The 23,109-nt window shown below is 47.5% G+C and overlaps 1 long non-coding RNA gene across 2 annotated transcripts in view; it reads left to right on the plus strand.

Annotated features, from left to right (window-relative positions):
* Positions 1–23,109, plus strand: part of LOC138531582 (uncharacterized) — a 422,412-nt gene that overhangs the window by 265,340 nt on the left and 133,963 nt on the right. The gene's annotated exons all lie outside the window — the stretch shown is intronic.

A 23,109-nucleotide genomic window follows, 5' to 3' on the forward strand; every position in this document is an offset into this window, starting at 1 on the left:
TTTTCTCGGTCCATGTGTGGCCATGGAATGTATTACAGCCTCACTCCCCCTTTACTAGCAGCGGGAATTGAAAAGCACAATCTTCCTTTTCTTTTACCCCACTCCTCCCGTCTACTGGTGGGGCAGTATTACCACCTTTCCGTCTACCCGGCAATGCCCTTAATCTGCCTGTATAGGTGGATGCTGGCTCCCCCCTCTGATCGCGGGGTGTTCCCTCACGTTTGCCATGTGCCTTGCTAGGCTACGATGTCCTAGGTTAAGATTCACTGGCGTCGGACCATTGTACCCCTTGGCCTCGAGGGAGTGGCTTTTCACATCGCCTCTCTTCCTCATGTGCCTCGTCCTCCGCATCCCCACCTGAGTCAGACTCTGAATATTACCAGTTTACACAACTTCTTGCATCATCTTCGTTCTGTCCAATTTCTAGTCTATCTAGGGACAGTCCCCTACTCCCACTACTTCGAGTGACATCCTCAGTGTCATATAGCTGAGTGCTCTCTAAGCGCTCATCTTCCCTTCCCCCTTGGTAGGCTACTTCTAGTCCCATCTCATCATATATTTCGACAATCGTTTCCCCGATGTTTCTGGTATCGAAGTCATTGTTAATATTTATCCCGCTTGTACCTGGTACCGCATCACTTGCACTTGTATGTCTTCCCATTGTACTGTAGGATTGGGTTTAACGACTACCCGCTCCAAATACTCAAGATCTCGTGCCCTTTGTCTGCATTTTTGTTCCAATTCCTCATCTATCTCTCTTTGCTTTTTCATTTCTTCTCTAGCCTTATCTACTTCTCTCATTCGTTCATTTCTACGTTCCTTTGCCCTTCTACTCTCCTCGTCTTCCCGCTTTTTCACCTACCTTTCGTGCACTCTCCTTTCTTCCTCCAACTTTAACATGTTCAGCCTGTATTTTTCACAGGCTGCATACTGTGTGCGACTGAGCGGTATTCCTTGCTCTTCGCGATATAGTTGTTCTCGCCTTAATCTAACCTTCTTTCTCGTCCTTTCATCCATGGCTTCTTTCTCCTTTCTTTGCTCTTCACTGTGCCTTGCTCTCATCCGCACATCATCACTTCCCTTTCCATCTAGCTTTAATAGTATCTGTCCTCCCATCCATTCGTCTTTTGCGAATGCTGTCTCATCACTTCCTTTCCGCTTCTTTCCCTCTCTCTCTTTATCGAGAGGTGCACTATCGCCGCGCCTCTCCTTGTCCCTCGGGACTGTGGAGGCCAAATCAATTTCCTGCTCCTGTTCTTTAGTTTCGTCACTACAACATGTAGGTGACTCATATGCGGGGTTACTGTACCCTGTGGCTGCTTTGAGTTCTCGTAACGGGTAAAGACCCTCCAATTTGCTTCCCTCAGTGACTGGTTCTGGCGGGGCTGGTGGCGCGGTAGGCGTCTCACCCCCCTCCGTACATACATTTAATATCCAGTCTGCAGGTGTTCCTCTTCCTTCGTTTGCTCAAACATCTTTCAAAGCTCGAGAACAACAAGGCGTTTCTCAAGCTTTTTGCCAGTATATGTGGCAAGTAGGAAGGTTATCATGTGCTGTAAAACAGCCGGGGCCAAGGCATAAACATCTTATTGGCAGTACCCTTAACCCACTCCTGGCTATATTTCTTCAATTTTATTGCATGGTTGGGCAGTTGCTTGCACAAGTGCACAAGTGGGGTAACCTCTTCAATTTTTTAACTTCGACACCACAATATTTACACAATCTTTTAATCTTTCCACTAGTATGAGCGAGCACCACAACCGCAAGCTCCAATCCACTTTTTCCCGCCAAAATGTATACTATCAATTAACTCAAAAGAAACCATCAATTTACTGGCGATTCCCTCTTCGTTACAGAATCTCGTAAGGCCAAAATGCATTTCAATACAATTGTTGTACATTTAACATGCAGTAAGACACATATGACGACACTTGACAGACTAGACAGACATCAGCTGGTCATACATGTACCTGCCTTCTAATTAATACCCCACCTTGGGATTTGAACGAACCCCGTTAATTCTGTCTTTAAACGTAATTGTAGTCTAAATTGTCCCCCCTCTGTGGGCTCTGGGTTCACGTTCCTTGTGACCACTCTTTAAAGCGCAGGAACAAGGCAAAATCTCGTTTTTCTCTCGGGTGTCTCCCCCACCAGTATTCTTTTACGTTTTAGCTCAGGTGCCCCCCTGGTATTCTCTTACGTTTTAGCTCAGGTGCCCCCCTGGTATTCTTTTACGTTTTAGCTCTGGTTCTCCCCTGGTATTCTTTTACGTTGTAGCTCAGGTGCCCCCCTGGTATTCTTTTACGTTTTAGCTCAGGTGCCCCCCTGGTATTCTTTTATGTTTTAGCTCAGGTGCCCCCTGGTATTCTTTTACGTTTTAGCTCAGGTGCCCCCCTGGTATTCCTCTTTATATATGTTTTTCTTTTTATACTCGAGTCATTAGCCCTTTAAATATATGCCATCTACTCTACCTCTAGCTACTTTATTTTTCTCTGCCACCCTCCGTTACTTTTCCCCTACTTACTCTCATGCCTATGAGACATTTGCCAAGGTAACGGGTTTCGTTGTTTCACTCACCGATCACCTCTTTTCCTCTCTGGAACTTCAGGATCACCGCCCCTTCCTCATCCCGCTTTTAATGTTTTCATCCGATCCGCTGCCCATGGGAATGAGAAGGGTTATGCTTGGAAAGGCGTGTTCCTTCAGACCCACTGCAGATTTTTTGAAATTCTTTATCATTGTCCAAGGGGAGCTTCTCCGCCTACTCAGCCGGAATGGCGAAAGGACTCGTGATTTAACCGAAGGCCCAGAGTTACTTGGCGCCGTCGGTCTAAGGGTGTTTTATAACTATATTAATCGATTATCAATAATCGATGGCCAAAACCATCCTCACGCTACCAAGTGTTCACGAGGAGAGGAAATTACTGACGGGCTCATTGGTCAGTACTCAACCCACGAGAACTTGTAATACTGGATAGCTGCACCATGTGAGGACAGGGTGCAGGATTCACATACTCCAGCACATCTAAAAAATCAGGACTCAGTAAGTTGGCAAAGGGAAGTCCGTTTAATGATACATACATCAGCATATGGAAATCAGCAGCATTGCAACCAGCTGTCTCGCTCTGACTTCCCCGAACTTCAGTCTAACAGCCGTTTTGATAGGCTAAACTCGTCATCATTGATGTCTAATTCTACAAAAAATCATCACGTAATATAATTGGTTGGGAAAGGTAACTTAAGTATAGGTGTTATATCTGTATATGACAATAGGGCATGCGGATTGGTTAACTCTTATCTGGTGGGCATCTATGCCCATCCCTCTACATCACACGTGATGGACGTCACTATGAGTACGACGTCCTATTGGTTACAGTGTCTATAGGACCCTAGATTACATGGTCCATTGTGATTGGGCAAGTTACACCCCTAACCATAAATCTCCACTTTAATTAGCAGCATGCAGGATGGACACCCAGGTGCCTAGTGTCCCAAGATTCACCCTGCCTCCCTTACATCAATCAGTGGTTTTAGGGCGATGTGTCAATTAGTTGGCTAAGGAAGGCCTCGAAACTGTAGTCTCTTATCAGGAAAAGTTATGGCACCCCTTGGATCTGGGTGACATCAGACGGTGATACATCTTCGCGCCTGGCTGGTCACATGTTGGTTCACCGTGAATCTGCTTCAGTTTCCAGCTTTTCGTGTATTTAATTCTCCATGTAGCTCCACCACCTGCCCTGGCCTCCTTATCTTGATCTCCACAGGGCAGGCTGGTATGCTCTGAAGTTTTGATTCTCCTTAGCTGAAGCTTGCCTCCCTCTCTTGGATTGACCTCGATTTCCCAGGCCTGAGCCGTCCTATGTTGAGTTTCGATACTGCTCTTTCCCCTGGCTTGGGCTTGGATATGAAACCCGACCAGTTAGGCCTTGGCCGCCTGGGCGTACGTCTGCTTTTACAAAATGGAGTCGCACATGTACATTGTGCCTTCTTGAGGTAGATATATGGTTGGCGCTTGCCGCTCTATCTTCTACAAAGCATTGCAAGTAATATCAATTTCTTAGCATCTTGCATTTCAAGTCTATTTACACACGTTTAACAGGTTCGATTCTTTCATCTTGGTTCTTTCGCTATGACATTTCTTACGTTTTAACACTGTCTTGTCCTTCGTGTCTCTTGCACCTGTTTTCGTGGATACACGCGTTCGCGTGTTGCCTTTTCTCATGCGTTAGTCTGTCCAGGCCCTCTTCTCATCATCATCTGCCTTCCATCAGGGCTCTTTGTGTTTCCTCATGGACAGTCTGTAAATACTCATCGTTTCGTATCAGCGGTAGGTATGGTTGTCTGATTGGGTACCGTGCTGCCCAGGGCTGTCTGCTTATTGGCATTTCAACAGGTACTGATCTTCTAATGTACACGGGCAGAGGCCCAATGCGTCTCTCTGTTGGTTCAGTTGCTCCTCATACGTCACATACCTTGGCGAGTATTTTACTGGCAACTCGCACTGGGGGGCAGGGGTGCAGGCCATATCTGGGACCTCCTCTACACTAGCGTGGCTCTATGGAAGGAGGACATGGTGGATTGCTATGGGTGGGTGGTGAAACAACGGCCTGACTTTAAGGCAAGCAGGAGGACAGTATATACAGTAGACTGATTACAGACTGGCAAGGGGCAATGCCTACAATAGGCTGCTATCAAGACTGGCACGGACAATTAAAACAGTGGGCTGGTTTCAATAAAAGGGCAATGCATACAGTAGGCTGCTATCAAGACTGGCATCGACAATTAAAACAGTGGGCTGGTTTCAATACAATGGTAATGGAGGCAATGGGCTGCTATCAGAACTGGCATGGACAATTAAAACAGTGGGCTGGTTTCAATACAAGGGCAATGGAGGCAATGGGCAATACAAGGGAATAACACCACACGCATCCACATGTTCACACAGGCTACTTCACTTTGAGATGACAGGACAGATTGTGTACTGGTGTTTGGGTAGACATGTTTATCAAACTTCTGCCTGTAAAAGTGTTGAGGGTTCATGACTGAAAGCCAGCAGCATTCATGGATCTTAACTTTGTCTATGTGTAGTGACATCATATTAGCTGTCAGCACCATCAACAGAGTGACCAGAATCAATGATGAGCAGGACACTGATCTTCTGGATAGCACGCTATCTAGAGATATGTATGACATGGCGAAGATCTTACCGTTCCTGCCATTCCATAACCACTTCAGCTAGGACCGCATTGAGCTTTGCTAAATATTTACTTGTCACTCCTATAGCCAGACAATGGCAACAGTGTGTGAATCACGGGATACTGGCTGAAGAATACATGACACACTGATGGAGAAAACATTTAAAAAAGTAAAATGAAAAAGGCTTCACAAGCAGTCACAAGGCCATTGTCATCAAAGGCGATACCCGCTATGTTGTCCCACATCTCATGTCCTAAATAATGCTTATATATTGTTTTACTAGACACAGAAGGTCATTACAGTTTTGTGGTGGGAAATGTGGTGGTAATCCATTAGGTCACTTTTCCTGCACCACCAAACTACAAGTTTGCTGGTGGGGGTTACCTGATTTACCTCCAGCCAAGCCCTGGAGGTAAATTCGGGCCCCGCCAGCACAAACAGCCGATATTACAGGCACCGACAACACCAGTGCCAGTAATACCAGCAATTCTCCCCTGGAGTACTGTGGGACGCGTGGAATGGGGAATGAACGCCATTACTGGTGTGATCCTGGAAATGCATTGGAGGGACAGGGCCTCCATGTCCTTGTCCTGTACTCTGTTATGTGTGTTCTGTGTTGTTTCCTGCACAGTTGTCCAGTTGGGACTCCTGGCAGTGCAGTTCTTCCACTTTTTGGTCATGGCGAACAGAGACCCTTGGGATACCCTTATGACACCAATGCGTGGGAGTACAACCCTGTACCCCTAGTGTATGTTTTTGGGCACCTGTGTATTGCCCACAGTGCAGGGTATGGGAGGTGGCAGTTCCATGCTGAATTTGACAGGTGCTCAGAGTATCCTCCATTTTGGGAAACCCAGGCCATGCCATAGGAATCATTAGATTCCTGATAGACGGCAAGATGGCCCCTGTGGCCTCTTGGTTTCTGTTGCCTGTTACCTTGTTTTCACAAGGTCTTGGGAAGCTCTGACTCTGTCCCTTCCCCTGACTGGCTGATGGGTCAAAGAACCATATATGGTATTGTGGGGAAGTACAGGCCAGACTGGCTGGAGCCTTCCCAGTGACTGTATGCTGTAGGTACACCCTTGGGGTGGGACCTAGGTGAATAGAGTGCGTGGCCGATTTGGTTTCTGTGTGTGTGACACAACGAATGAGACAGCCCTGTCTTAAACTGACATGAATGCTGTGTGGTGTGCTGAAAGGCTGGGTGCTTGCCCCAATCCACATTCCTTGTTATGGGTTTCTGGGTGGAAATGAATAGCCTGAATGCCTGTGAGCCTGATTGCATAAATGCCCTTCTGTCTGATTGGCTGACTGAGCTTGGCTCAGCAGAGTGAATGAGGGACAGATGTGTATATCTGGGGACCTCTCACTTCCCAATTTGTTCAGCAGCTGAAGTTGAAACTTGAAGCTGCTTATGCTTGAAGCCCAGCTGGAAGAAGAAGAATTTCTGCTGCTTTTCTTCGACCCAATCTAAAAGCTGTTGACTCTGTTGAGGACTGATCCAAGAGAGGACCTGGCTAGGAGACCTCTTCCCGAGCTATGAGGGAACCTCGTGCAAAAGCTGATCTTAATCGAGGTATCCTGGAAGCCAGTCCCGAAAGGCTGCAAACCGGAGGAGGGGTCTGCCGAGAATCTTGAATCGAGCCCATCGAAGTCCATTGTCATTGACCAGGGTTCGGAGGATTTCAGTAACTGCTGGAAGCAAGTCGAGTGGTGTTTCCCAGAAGCGGGCACAGCTTGACGCCGTGCTCCTCCACGACCAAAGCTGCAATGCTCCCCCTTTGCCTAAGAACATTTGAGCCATCACTGTTGACCAGGGGTGTTGCTAGGTCTGGAAAAGACCCAAGGCTATGCTGATGTCGAAACTGTGGAGACTGGGAGCTAGCTAGCCTTTTGGTTGTAGCTCCTGAGATTCTATCCGCGGCTATGACCAAAAGACCAGGGGCTATAGCCTCCTTAGCCCCCCTAGCAATGCCTCTGCTGTCAACCTCTTTGTCCCACCGGAGAAAGTCGAGGTTGTCTACGACTGAGGAAAATCCGCTGGTGGGCTTCCCACCACCCAAAGCCCAGAAAGATCCTGACGAGTGAAGAACCGAAGTCCAGCTCATAGTCAAGTCCCAAATCCAGAAGTTACCTTGACACCCACTGCTGGGCCTACGTTCTTCACCAAGTCCTCTTTGGGGCACCAAACTGGTTGCGCTGAGGTGGAACCCACGCCTCATGTTCACATGACTTCCATGATCAATCGTCGAAGAGCACAGCGAAAGTCGAAGCTGCCGTTTAGACGCAAGTGTTCACATTTCTTTGGGGAATCACGACGCCCTGTAGCTCCTACTTTAAAGGAGTCCACTCTCGAGGGATCCATCAACAAACAGTTGAAGAAACTCTTCTAACTCAGGTACGTTGGGGAAGTTGAACATTTTAACCAGGAAACAAGGCTATTTAAACATTGTTAGGGAGAATTCTCAGAAATATGCAAATTGCCTTTTACCTTAGAGACCCCCAGCTCTTTTTGCTGGACTTTAGGACTTTACATTTCTAACCTGGAGAGAGTGAGACCTTTTCCCACTCTCTCATGTATTTTTCTTTGATCTGAACCCTGTTTTTCTTTTGGTTTTGGAGTGTGAGAAACTCCATAGGCATCATATTATTCCATTGTTTCACATAGCACCTTTAGTGCAGTGACACAGGGAAGTCTCTCAGATTTCACAAAGGTTTAAATACCATCTCTTGGTTAAACTACTGTTTCCATGAGCAGTGATGTGAAATTGAGTTTACTTACATTTGTAACTTTCTAGACCCAGCACACACTATCTTACAATAGGGTGCTGGAGAAGTTACCACTTTGTCTAGTTTCTCATGTAACATTTTTATTTTACCCTTTCTACAATGAATGGCTGGTGGCAGTGGTTTACTTTTTCCTACCATTGTGTGTTTCTACCACATGCTGCCATTCCAGCTGCAGTAAAGCACCCATGCGTGCCCATTTTGTCAAAATGGCCCCAGCCTTCTTTTTTCACCATTTCTTGTTGAAAAGTTCCTTCTTGAGATTTACTCTGCGCGGCAAACCAGGTGAGGTCCCTTTGTTCGTTTTGTCTTAGGTGGGACTCACTGATGAAGGCGGCCTCTGGTTCCAGCGTGTCTGGCAGGGCTGGAAGTGAGGGAGGTGCCCCAAACTCCCTGTGCTTAATCCCCTTGGTTACAGGAATTCACCCAAAGGTGATTGGCCGGCTGGCTGTCTTTGGAGGACAGCCACCCTGCTTTGTGAGTGACAGCTAGGCTGCAAATAAATGGAAGAAACCTGCATAAAAGGCAAGGGCCCTCATTACGACCCTGGCGGAAATCAACTGACATGACCGCCATAGCGTAAATAGCGTTTCCGCCACTGCACGATGGAGGAAAGTGCGGCTAATTCTGACCCATCGGGCACGAGCATTACGCCATGGCGGAAGTGCAAAGTCCGCGATGGCGGAAATGACCCCAAAACGCCCCTTACCGCCGTCGTACGTCGCCCTAGGTGCAATTCCGCCACCCATCTTACCGGTCACCGTAATGAGCGGTCAGCGCAAAATACGGTCACCGTAAATATACGGAAACGGAAGTAAAAACATGGGGCCGGAACGGGAAACAGCACGCCGTACACCTATAAAAGCAGAATCCCAACACAACCATTAAAATCCGACCCTGAGACACATCCCAACCCGTTAGCCACCCCAGTCCAAAAAATCAATATGGGAAAAGTTGCTAAAAAAGCGTGCGACCGCAAGCGGCAGGTCCACTTCTCCCACGAGGAACTCACCGTGCTCACAGAGACCCTCCAGGAGAATGCTGCCGTCGTCTTCTCCACGCAAATGACCAGGACGGCACTTGCGAACAAGAAGGCCATATGGGCGCTGGTGGCACAGCGGGTAAGTGCGGTGGGGACCGCACCCCGCAACCCACAGCAATGCAGAAAGCGATGGGACGACCTACGGATACGCGTCCGGAGCATACTCTCTGCCAACCGGAACATTTCCACAGCTACCGGGGGAGGATCGGAATCACCCATCAAGTTGACCCCCTGGGAAGAAATCTGTGCCTCCACAACCGGAATGGAGAGCATAGAGGGAGTCGGAGGGATGGAGAAAGGAGTGCAGACATCAGAAGAATCAGGTAGGTGGCCCAAATAAAACTATGGCAAATCCCCAATTACCAACCATGTGAAGTACCATGTGTCCCCATAGTGCAATAGAAACACATGTTCAGGAGAACGACCACATACAATGCCATGACAGCGCCCCTTAAAAGTCAGATCAAATAACTAAATATTCAAAAAACCAAAAAACACACCCTACATGTGCAGCATGCACACCCTAACTGCAGACTGCAAAATAACTGCATCCCCAATGCACACAAAAATGAGACCACCTCCAAGGCCCTGACCCAAATCACCCCCAGGTACCACCCCAATGCATGTGATACAATTGCCATTACAATCACCACAGACCCATGAATAACGCTCGCCCTCCTTTACTCCACCACAGGGTCCGATTCCAACGACGAGCTTCAGGACACCCCTACCAGCACACCTGCAAAGAGGGCCAAGACCAACGGCCAAAGACCCTCCACCTCAGCTGCACGGATCAAGGCACGGCAGCTGCACAAATCGAGTGGCAGCACACTGGAGGGGACATCAACAGGCACCCCAGCAGCCAGCATGTCCACAACAGCAGCACCACAGGTCCCCCCAATGGATGCCACAGAAGGCACTGCTTCTGGTGGCAGCAGCACCATAGGTGAAACTGCTTTCATGCCAGCATGCTCCGACACAGAAAACGGTGCTGTAGATGTAGGATCCATCCATGACCTGTCCCAATCCCCCTGTATGTTTCATCCCGTACACCATGAGGACACCACGCAGGGGCACCCACAAGACGACGACTGGCCAACCCCAACAAGGCCTGTTGCAAGGCAACATGAGGTGTCCAGCCCCTCTGTGACACCACCGCAAATGGGCATGGCCCAGCAGAGGCAACAGTCCCTCGAGCAGATGATAGTGCAACAGCAGCAAATGGCCACGCTCCTCAAGGAGCATGCTGATGAATGTGGGGGTTCTAAGGCAGCCATTGAAACATCTACTGAGACACTTAGGGCAGAAATCGAGCGAAGTACAGAGACACTAAGGGCACAAATGGAGAGAAGTACCGAGAGCCTGAGGGGTGAACTGCATGCGACGTCCAAAGACGTATGTGGTGAACTTGCCGCTGTGCGCCGTGTGTTCACTGAGCTCTCACAAACCCTTAGGGACATGCATGGACGTGAGCAGGCAGAGACATCATCCGTTGCAAGTTCCGTCCAGGGCAGCCCCCAACATAGATCTGGGAGGACCCGGCGCTCCACAGGCAGGGGTGCCCCTGATACCCGGAGAGGGGGCTTGCAATAGCATCTGCCCACTGACAATGAGCGTCATTGGACACTGGTGTTCGGGGGGGAGGTAGGAGGGTGGAGGGGGTGTGTTGGGCTTCTTTGGGTGGCGGGTCGATTGGGTGTGTAATGTCTTCTCACATCTGCAATACAAATCTTCATATTCAATCTATGAGATGTGTGGACATTGATCTCTGTGTACGAGGCCTATCCTGGCGTACAGTCCATATTGTGCATGTCCCAGACACACACAGTGCCACAAGTCCCGTGTCCATGTAACAGCCACCAGGCGTGAGTGCTAGAAGCATGCATCTATGAGATTCTGCCGTAATTCACGGGCCTTCTGTGCCTCGCGGACCCCTTGAGGTGCTGCCACATCCCCACCCTCATCATGACCATCTTCAGGTGCTAGCAGTTCTGCGTCGGGGGGCATGGCCACATTCCTACGTACGCACATGTTGTGTAGCATGACACATGCCATGACCATCTTTGCCACCCTCTCATGGGGGTACAGGAGTGCCCCGCCAGACCTGCTGAGGCAGCGGAAACGAGCCTTCAGTAGGCCGAATGACTGTTCTATGACCACACGGGTACGTGAGTGGGCATGGTTGTAGTCCTCCTCATGCTGGTCCTGTGGGTTCCGGATTGGTGTAAGGAGCCATTTCTTCAGTGGATACCCGCAATCACCTGTATGTGGACAAGAAAGGATGTTTGTGGAATGTCATTGCTACGTACGCACCCCCCCCCTTCCTGCCAGGTCATTCACGCATCACCTACCCCACATACTCATGCATTAAATGAGACTCACCGAGTAGCCAGGATCGGCGCCCTGCGTGTCGCTCCATGTAGCGTGGTATTCTAGAGTTCCGCAAGACCATAGAATCATGTGTTGATCCCGGAAATCGGGCAGAACAATGTGTAAAGATCCTGTTGGAGTCACACACCATTTGCACATTGATAGAATGATATTGTTTCCGGTTGCGGTACTGGGCCTCCATGGCATGTGGGACAACCAATTCCACATGGGTGCAGTCGATGGCACCAATGCAACCCGGTATGCCGCCAAGTGCATGGAATCCCACTTTTGTGTTTGTTAGCTCCTGCTCCGAGCGTGGTAAAGTGATGTAGTCGTCTGAGTGCTTCAAGAGGGCATCAAGCACTTGGAATAGTGTCCGTGAGAATAGTGGCTGTGAAATGCCATGCAACTGTCCGACTGTGTGCTGGTAGGTGCCTGTGGCCAGGAAGTGGAGTACAGACACCACCTTCAGTAGGGGTGGGATGGCGGTTGGGCTATCTATCATGCTGACAAGGTCAGCGTGTGTCATGTCGACAATGGCGGTTATGGTGTCCCGGTCCAAACGGTAGAGGGTGTGGATCTGCTCAGCTGTGAGGTTGAACGGATTAGCTCGGAGGCGTGGGATTGCGGGCTGCCTGCGTGGTGGTAGTGGCTGTGCTGGTGGGGCTTGCTGGCCATGCCTTGCCCTCCTCCTCCTCCTCCTGCGTCTCCTCTGTGCGGCCGGTTGTTGCAGTCGTTGGCGTTCGTCTTCCTCTTGAAGTTGGAGTACTTGCAGTGCAATCAGGTCCCCCAGGCCCAACATCGCTAGTCCTGCCGGTAGCATTCTGGAGTGGGTGTGGTTGTGGGAGGGGTTTGGGTATGCAATTTATGTGTTTTCAGGCTGTATAGCCTTCACCTGTGGTGATTCATTCCACCTGTGTCAGCTGCAATGCCTTTCGTGCGAGCACGTCCCGCAGACGACGCTGCAATTCGACGCATGGCATCTTGCATTTGCAATCATGTTCTTAATCCCGATGGCTGTGGAATATTGGTTTATATGTTAATTCTGCTATGGTCCCATTGTTGCACATACTATATTTGCATTCGCGAGCAGACTTGTGAAGGGTCAGTGGAATGTAGTGCTCGATCAACGGTGGACCCTCATGCAGCACTGTACCGACGTCCTCCGACGGCGGGGAGTCCCATCAGTGATTGAGGCCAGTTACCATTTTCACACACAGCCGCACTGCATACATGTATTTGTGAATACAAGCGTTCACAGATGCCTTTTCAACGTGATGTTGCAAATGAGGAATTCGAAGGACAGCGCTTTCGGTTTTCAACTAGCGGCGTGGAGACGCCCACAGGTCTGACTGGAAATGTAACGTTCTATTGTTGAATGTCCTTGGGACAGGGCCCATGACGGGAATGCAATGATTGATATGGTCTGAATGGGATGCGCCATGGCGTAGTGGACGATAAGGCAGGACGTTCCCAAATACATGTGACTTCACTACACAAGGAATCCGGGCAGGAGCACAGTGGATTTTGAAGGCTGCATTACGCACAGACTCTATGAAAATTTCGAATGTTATGTGAGTGAATATTCAGGCGTGTTCATTACGGGATGAGGGAATGATGAATGGATGCATGGAAAGATGATTTAATTGGGAGTCTGCCATGTACATGCCTATTTGGAATCTGTCCCCTTCCCCTGCGCTATGTGATGCAAGCCTGCCATAGTGGGACCATCGTCTGTCTGCTCTTGTTGAACCCTCCCTGTCTCGACGCGCCTTCAATCACTTGTGTCTATGCACGTTGACGATCCCATCTGATGGATCCTGTTCTGACAGGCGCATGCACACAGACACTCGTTTGAAATAGTGTATTCACCTCGATTTGTGTCGTAATGATTCGCAAGTGATTTTTGGGTGCAATTGGTCCTTATGAGTGGGCTGGCATGCATATGGTTGTAGGTTTGGTGTGTTGAATGAAGTGAGTAATGCATATGGAGTTCGGATGCCCATACTATCATTTTTTTCATTTGGGTGACAGGTATCTCCTCCCCTTCTGCCGCTGCCATCTGTACGCCACTCCTGCAGATGGCTTCTACAGTCGACACCTGCAGCTTCGAGTTAATCAGTGGAGCACCATTACGATCTTATGGGACGATCGCCAATGGCCCACATGCCCTTACGCAGTACTAGTGGCTAGGTGCAGCATACCTAGCTTCCAGCTGGACTAGTGCCTACTTCATGGGACGGCCCTGCGGTCATAGGCGCTTCCATGTTGCCTTTTTGGACGTTGATGTAGCCCCTGTGTGCCATGAAGGTACAGGGCGTCACACATGGGGAAGCTGGTCATTTATTGCGGATGCAGCCCACAGTAATGCTGATCATTTGTGATTTTATGTTCTAATGGCTGTATGGGCTTGGTGATTTTGATGTGCATTAAATTTATATTCAGATATTTACCGTGTAGCGTTATTCTTTGCTAGTAATGTGGTATATTCCGATTTGTGGCGCGATGTATTGTGAGGTGTTCTGCATTGGGTTCCGGCTTCTGGGGACAGTTGTGTGGTACGTCCTTATGCTGATGGTTGGTTTGACTACTGGCATGTGTACAGGGCTGGTGCAGTCTCCCTCAGGTTACTGCATTGGATGTTGATTTGCACTGGTGGCAAGCGATGGGGGACTGTTGTTGTTTTGTGTCATGGAATTTTCTGTTCGTTTTGGTGTACTTGCACCTTCAGATGCCTGTGCTGCATCAGTACGGCAATGGTGTGTTGCCAATTGTGGATGGCCACTCACAGGGCACTTGGGGCCCCTGCATGCATTTGTTCGTTGGCATGCATGAGTGACTTGTACATTTCGCTGGTTGCATGGTGTGACTGCATTGCGCCTACGAGGAGTTGTGCAATGTGGCCAGGGAGTGGAGTACAGGCACTCAGTAGGGCCATTACGGTTGGTTCGCGATGCCGTAGTTCTCGCCATGGCGGAATGGTACTTTCCGCCATGCTTGATGGCGTTAGGTGAATGTCCGCTGGGGTCAGCATTCGCGTACCGTTGCGCCATGGCGGATATTGCGGTTTTGCAGGGCGCGCGTGCGCGTACTTGGTGCAGTTAGCGTTGGCGTTCGCTACGGTGTCGCTAATGGCATCGTACTTTACGGTGACGGGTCATGATCGCAACGGGCGGTATTCGATGGCGGTATTACATTTCCGCCATCGTTTTTCGTATTCCGCCAGGGTCGTAATGAGGGCCAAGGTCTTTTGCTTGGAAGTTAGAGTAGACCACTGGATGTAGGAATCCGAAAATGAATTTGGAAGAGACACCTGGTGCAACTCCTGGACTGTTGGATTGCCAGGTGAAGCCTGCTGCAGTGCTGGAAACCCCAAAGCTAACTCATCTGGACATCCTCTCAGAGCTGGCTGTACTTCCATTGCTGCTTCAGGAACTGATTGCCAGGGAGAGGAACACCATGATCAAGTGCATCGTTTTTAAGTTGGACCCGAGCTCCAGGAAGATCCTACTGACTCCCAGAAAGCAGGACTTACCAAGCCTGAGCCACCTCAACAGAGTGCTGGACCCCAGATGTGAGGAAAGTCCAGAAGGTATCCAAGAACCGCAGTGGTGCTATTCATGAGAAGCTGAAACCGCGAAGTGCTGCTGATCTGAAGTTTGCCCATTGCTGCTGCCGACCTTCAAACTGTAGTGCAGGAGTTCCCAGATGTCCTCCCTCTTGTCCCCACAACTGAGGCCCAGGAACAACAGGATCTGCCACACTACAACTGGAACAGAAGCCAGCTAAAACCAATTTCTTCAGACCTAAGGTACTGTAAACCAAGGGATACTTACCTCATGTTGTGTAGCCTTGCTAGCCCTCAGCTGAGATTTGTCTTGGTTGCTTTTGCAGAGTTGCTTGCAGCTTTGCCCCACACAAGCCTCCCAGCTTGTGGCCCTACAGTGATTTCATTTTTTTCAAAGACTTCTAAAACATTGTGCAACACTTTTTACCTACATGCAAGAAGTGCTTCAGTTCACCTAGACTTTTGCTCAACTAACATTGGCTGTCCTGGCTCCCTGAAAGACTCTACTTACCTCTGACTGTGTGATTTAACTATCCCTCAACAAAAGCCACACATTAGATAACTTGGTAGCTGGGAAAGGGTTAATTTAGTTTGCATTGGAGGGTTCAAGAAGTACTTACCTGCTTAAGAACATTTGTTAACCATTGTTTTATTCCCTCATCTTTCTCTTTTGACACTAATCTCAGTATTGCTCTAAATGTGTCAGTGATATATCAATATCCACTGTGTGCTAGTCATTTAAGCCACCTCAAGGTGTATGCATTGCCTGTGTGCCATCTCAAATGGGTATCTACTGATTTAAAGAAACTGAGAGTGTGTATCTCTAAGTATAGTTGTGTGTTACATATAGTTTCTCCCTTCTGAAGAAACCTTGAGAGTAAGTGTTTATTTGAATAACTGTCACTGTGAAACTCTGTGTTACAAGTCTAGAGCTGACATTGACCCCTCCTGAGATAGGCCTGGCTGCTCAGCCACATTCCAACTTGTGTAGTGCATGCTTATACCAAAAGTTGGGTTAACTATTGCCAAGAGGACAAGGCTCGTGCAGTCTCCCACAGGGTACTGCCCACTATCTTGCCTAAAAACATTAATGGGCTGGGTTTGTTAATACTGTTTATTACAGGTTGCCCAGTTGGGGGGATCCTCACTCAGAATTGTGCCTTAGTAGTTTAACTTAACTTGTCTTCCTTCCATTGATCTATGTTGGTACCCATTACTGTATGATTTGTATGTCAATATAATTTCATCAGTTGATGCATTTTAAAGGAGTCAATAGCTGAGTGTGGTATCACCTAGACATTGTATATATTTGACATATTAGAATTGCCAGAGTACAAAGTGTGTTATTGATTGATGTATATATCTTGAACCTTATTTTTATATAAAGAACTGCGTTAGCACATAACATAGTGTGTGGACATTCCTTGGTGGGGGCTAGGGGACTACACCGTACTTAAGAACCAGTCCGCATCACCTCCTGAGAGCTTAAGCCTTGGTTGCTTGTCCATTCTACCATATAGAGAATATTGGTTGGCGTGCTCTGTGCTCTACTCTGCCATATAGAGGGCAGGAGTACAGATCCCCGCCTCCAGTATTTACAACTGGCACCCGGAATAGCCCTGTAATACCGGCATGTCAGGTGCTAGTAACGGTTGACCCATTTGCCGGTATCCCATAGTCATTACCGGCGGCATACTGGCAAACCCATAATGACCACAAACTCCTAGACATCTTCAGAAAATGTCCCCTATGAACTCTGTACTTTTTTGCTCTAGATTAAACAGATTATGAGATCTGTGGAGTTCTGACAGATGCACATGATGAAAATATAACATTGCAACTTCTGTTGGGCTACTCAACATGCTCTTGGTGGTTGAGGAGCTTAACCACCAGGGACGCTGGTCTGCTACACGTGAATGCTTTGTAGAGAGTACATGCAGTCTTGAACAGTAGCCTGGCTTTGAGTCGAAGCCAATGTAGTACACGTATGATGGGGAAATTCAGTCAAATTTCCATGCTCCTGTAATAAGACGTGATGCAGCGTGGTGAACTGCTTTAAGGGGAGCCAGGTGAGCAGCTGGGAGAGCTGTTAGGAGAGCATTTCCCCCCATCAATAAGCAGGACCATCTGTGGTAATGTTGGCTGAGGTAAGGCTAAACTCTCAGAAGGTCTGAAAATATTATCTGGTACCAACCCAAACAGCAAAAGTAAAACATGAATCCAAAATAAAACAATGTTCAATCAAGGTTTTACAAAATGATGTACTTTAAATACACAAACTGTACACTTAACAATCAAAAACACTAAACCCTCCCCTGTAGAACGGAGACAGAGAAATGCATAACGTAATGATGCAACACTCTGGTATGGGTCTTGTTCTTTTGTTTAGGGTCTGTCATTTGAATCCTGTTTTTCAGGACAGCTCCTTCTGAGAGCTGTCCTGCTGAAGAGAGATGTTACCTGACCGCACAAAGGAACAAGAGGGAGGTAGCTTTCATTGGCTATTGTCTTGCTGGCTGCCACAGACACAGCCAGTCTAGGGAGAATATACACTGCTTGTTTCGATCTTGGATAAAGGACACATTATTCAATACATTGGTTGTAACTATACTCTGCATTGGACAGGTGAGGAAAATGTATTTAATGCTATGAGAGCTATCCTCTGTATAACAAGTATTGATTTATAAATAGCTGTCACATATGAAAAGCAGAAAATACCCAGGTGAGTGGTCCCAAGACCCCTAGCCCACACCTTCCCAAGTAAACAATTTTGCTAATTTCAAACTCCCCGATCAGCGAGCCCTGCGCTTCGTTCCCTCCCACATGCCCGCCTGCCTACTTCCTTACTCGACCTTCATCCCACCTCCTCCATGCTACCCAAGCGCCCTGATTGGCCCACTGCTGGCAAGCACAGCAAGGGCCTAATAGCCCTGTGCGTGGCATGCTGGCTGCTGCATTCATATCTACAGAAAATACTCAGGTGAGTGGTGCCAAGACCACGACCCCATTGCCTTCCCAAATCAATCATTTTGCTAATTTCAAACTACTTGACCAGCACGCCCTGTGTCTTGTTCCCTCCCACCTGCCCGCTTCCTCATTCAACCTTCATCCCACCTCCTCCATGTCTCCCAAGCACCTTCATTGGCCCACCAACCCCATAATAGATATTCTGACTAGGGCAGCTCTCTGTCCGCCAGCCCTTGCTGCTAAGTGCCCCAAGGCAAAGGGCGGCTCCTACATAGGCGTGTAGAAGAGGTCCCAAATAAGGCCTGCACTCCCATCACCCATTTCGAAGTACCAGGAACATTCACACCAAAATACGTGACGTGTGATGAGCAAATAAACCAGCAGAGAGCCGCAGTAGGGCTCTGCCCAGTACCTATCAGGAGAACAACACCTGTTGAAATACCCATACCTAGAAAACCATGGACAGTAAGGTATCCATTGAGAAAACCCTACAAGCAAATAAGAGGAGATGAAGATAGCCTAAACACTGTCCCGGAAGAAAGCCAAAAGGCCTTAATGGAAGATGAATAGTGACGTCACGAGGGCCCGGACGAACGTGCAGAGCCAAAAAATGCCACACAGAGACAAAACACCATGAATAAGGATATTGTGAACCTAGAAGGAGAGACAATGTGGAAATATAAAGAAACTTAAGCTGTAAAGCAGGATGAAGTCATTCAACCAGCTAATGCCTGTATATATGCTTGAAACCGCAAGAAAGCTAAGAAAATAGTGCAGCTTGCTATGCTTAGTAGAAGATAGACTGCGGCAAGCGCCACCTATACATATCTACCTCAACGAAGCACATTATATAAGTGCGAGTCCACTTTACACAAAAGCAGAATCAACTCGGGTTACTAGAGGCCAAACAGTACAGGATTCATATTCCAGCTAAAACGAGAAGAGATGGCTGAATTGAAACTCAGCAGAGGCAACGTGCGCCAAGAAAGAGCCAAGGTAAGAGCAATAGAAGGAGCGAACAGTAGCTTTGCAGAATCGAAACTTAAAAACCGAATAACCTATCTCAGGAAGGCCAAGATAAGGAGGCATAGATAGGTGGCAAGCCGAATAAGAACTAAATGCACAAATTGAGGGAAACTAGGCAAATTCACGCTGCGAGTAGTATGTGACCATCCGAGCAAGAAGAGGCACGGGTCCACACCAACGCCTGGCAGACGCCCAGACAGAGATATCATAACTTTTCCTGACAAGAAGATACAGTTTTGAGGCCAACCACAGCCAACTAATTGACACATAGCCACTAAAGTAATGATTGATTGAAGGAAGGTCGGGTGAATCGTGGGGCACCCTGCACCTGGCTGACCATTCTGCATGCTGATAAGTAAAGTGGAGATTTATGCATGGGGTTGAAGCTAACCCAATCACAATGGACCAAATAATCTAGGGCCCATAGATTGTATAACCAATGGGACGTCGTACTCTTAGTGATGTCTACAAGAGTAATGTTAGAAGGAAGGGCTTAGACGCCCACCTGATAGTGTTTATCCAATCCTCTCACTCCGTTACCATATACAGATATAGTACCTATATTAAAGTTACCTTTTCCTAACCAATAGAATTGCATGATAACTTTTAAGTGTTACACCTCAGTTATGATGAGTTTTGAGTATAAATGGTATTGTTTGAATGAAGTTTGTCAGAGTTGAGCGAGACGGACTATCGCATCACTGTCGATTTCCATGACTCACCATCTTTTGTACTTGCCAGTAAACGGACTCCCTTTGCCAAACCTTTGAGTTGTCCTTATTGATTGGTGTTGGAGTAGAAAACCTGCACCCCTATCCATCTCAAAGGTGCAGCTATCTTGTCCTAAAGTATTCTGGAGCAAACCCTGACTCTATGGGCCAGCCGGGGGTCTCCCCAGTACACTTGGTAGCAGAGATTTGATGGTTATCGACTATCGATTATTGACTAAAGTAAGAAACCTATTGACCGTCGACATAAAGTAACTCTAGGTCTTTGGCAATATCAGAAGTCCTTTGCCATTCGGCCGAGTAGACCGTGAAGCTCCCCGTAGACAATGGTAGCCTAAGAAGAATCTGCAGAAAGGGCCTGAAGGGACCCGTTTTCCCCACACATCCCTTCCCATTCCTACGGGCAGCTGAGCGGGTGAAAAGCTGAAGAAGGCGGTAACAAAGGCGGTGATCCCGAGTGTCCGGAGACGAACCATGTGAACGGTGAGTGAAGCAAAAAATGGAATGCTTTAGCAAATAGTGCATGCCTTAGAACAAGTAAAGGGAAAAGGTAACGGAGGGAGGAGGAAAAAACTAAATATGGTTAGAAGTAGAGAAGACTGTATATATAAGGGGATAATGACTCGAGAGCAATAAAAGTAAATGAGAGGTTAATGGGGTAGACAACCAAGACGAGAGAGGTTACCGGGGCAGACAGCTGAGAATGAGAGGATTGGCCTTATTCCTGCGCTTTAAATATAGTGGCTAGAAGAAATGTGTACCCAGAGTCCCACATAATGGGGAACAATTAGACTATGACAACGTTTAAATACGTTGTGAAAGGCGTATGTTTCCACTCCATGAAGGGGTACTTATTAGAGGCAGAGATATCTGTGTCCAGCTGGTGTCCGTCTAGTCTGTCAAGCATTTGTCTTACATGTTTCTTTGTTGTGACATCATACATATTGGAAAAAAAATGGTGAGAACTGTTTTAAAAATTCATGCAAATTGAAAGCTGAGACAAAATCGCACCTGAATTGATCTTTTTTGAGCAAATCGGAAGATATCAAATTTTGTAGACTATTGTTAGAAGCTATTTAAACCACACAAAAGCATTGACTAGTGTTACATAAGAGGAAAGGGAACAGATTTAAGCATGGAAGACATAACTCCATTGGCACACTTATGCAAACAGTTTCCAAACCACGCTAAAGAAATATAGTACCGAGTGGGTTAAGGTACCGCCCACAAGCTGTTTATGCCGTGGCCACAAAATGGATCTTTATCTCAAGCCATCTTACAGCATATGATGACATATTTGCACGCCACATATACAGGCAAGAAGTTAGAAAAATGCCTTGCTGTTCTTGAGTTGAGGAAAATGTATGAACAGGGAAAGGAGGAAGAGCCACCAACAGATTGGATACTTAATGTATGCACAGAGGGGTGTGTGCTGCCTACCGCGCCACCTGCCCCACCCGAAGCAAAAGTCAAAGAAAGTAAGGATGAGGGATTATACCCGTTGCGGGAACTTAAAGCAGCCACGGGGTACAGCAACCCCGCATACGAGTCACCTACACATAGTAGTGACGAAAATCAAGGGAAGGATAAGGACAAGAATATTACCTCCACAGTCCCAAGGGACAAGGGGAGACGCAATGATGAAAGAAAAGATCAGGCACAGACGAGTGCACCTCTCGACAAAGAGAGAGAAGGGAAGAGATGGAAAGGAAGCGAAGACAGAACTGATGAGATTGCATTCGCAAAAGAAGAATGGATGGGAGGACACATTTTATTAAAACTCGATGGGAAAGGCATTGATGACGTGAAACAAAAGGAGAGGTTAGATGTGACACAGAGGAAGGAGAAGGAAAGGGAGTTAAGAGACGAAAAGGATAAGAAGGAAAGACAGACAAAGGCGAGAACAGCTATATCGCGAAGAGCATGAAAGACAGCTCGATCGCAACCCAAGAGCAGCCTATGATCAAGACAGACAGAAACAGCAAAGGTTAGAAGAAGAGCAAAGGGTACGTGAAAAAAGGATAAGGAGACAAAGAGATAAGGAAATTCAAAAAGCAAATGAACGTAGAAATAAAAAGAGAAAGGAAGAAGATAGGGTGATAGAACAGGCGAGAAAGCGTAAAGAATTTGATGACGATATAGAACGTAAGCGAAGACAAAGAGCATGCAATCTTGAATATCTGGGGAGAGAGGTTAAAAAACCCACTCCAGTAGTAATTGGGAAGACATCGAGGAATTCTTTCCTGCGTACGATTCAGTACCAGGCAAGTCTAGGACAAATATTGATGATGACTTCGACACCAGAAGCATCGGAGAAACGATTGATAGAATGTATGATGAAATGGGGCTTGAAAAAATACCCCAAGGGGATGGGGAAGATGAGCGCCTGGAAAGCACTCAGCTGTATGACACTGAGGATGTCACCCAAAGTAGTGGGAAAAGGGAACTATCCCTGTATAGATTAGAAATCAGTAGAAACAATGAAGACACAAGAAGTTGTGTGAATTGGGAAACAGACAATGTCTGACACCGAAAGGGAGGAGCGTGAAGAAAATGAAGAAGGGAGGCAAAATGAAAGACGACTCCTAAGAGAAAAAGGAGTAAGGTGGTCAGACAATAGCAAACCTATACCGAGAACATCAGAGTCCGCCACGCACACTGACTGATATGAAGAAGTATCTCACGGTTAGAGGGGGGTGTCTTCACTGCCCTATGTGGACAGACTAAGGGCATAACCAGGTAGACAGCGATGTGGGAATATTACCCCTGCAATAGACAGGCGAACAATGAGAGAAGAAAGAGAGGGTTACACATTCCAATTTCCGTTTCTCGAGAAGGGGGGAATAAGACCAAAATATATTCCATGGCCACACATGGATCGAGAACATTTGTAAAACAAGCTTCCAATGCTGACATCGGGAGCCGTAAAATGGATACATGAGTTAGAAAAAAAGGACTGGAGGCAACACGCTAGCTATAGGGGACATCAAAGGTCTCCTGATCGCCATACTTGGTGAGAGAGCAGACGATGTGTGGGCATGAGCAGGCTACCCTTGCATAACCACAATGAATACCGTGCATGACGGAGCGCCATTTAACAATTGTAGATCTGCAGGATGGAAAGCACTACAAGTGCTTTACCCAGATACTTCTGATATGGGAGCTATAATGACTCAAAAAATGAAGGAGTCTGAAGATCCGTTAATTTATATACAGAATTTCCAAGACGGACCGGTGCTCGAGACCCGTGAATCGTGGATGAAATCTATACCTGTGTTTTACCATATCCTGTGCCAAGGGCTGCCAGAGCCAGTGCAGAAACAACTCAAGAAATTGGTGGGAATCGAAGCCAAACCTTGGGCTGAAATACAGATGACCATCGCACATTATTGTAGACTGTTACAAGAAAAGAATCGCAAAAAGGA

The sequence above is a fragment of the Ambystoma mexicanum genome, chromosome 1q, assembly GCF_040938575.1.
Source record: "Ambystoma mexicanum isolate Mex_15411 chromosome 1q, UKY_AmexF1_1, whole genome shotgun sequence".
NCBI classification, from domain to species: Eukaryota; Metazoa; Chordata; class Amphibia; order Caudata; family Ambystomatidae; genus Ambystoma; species Ambystoma mexicanum.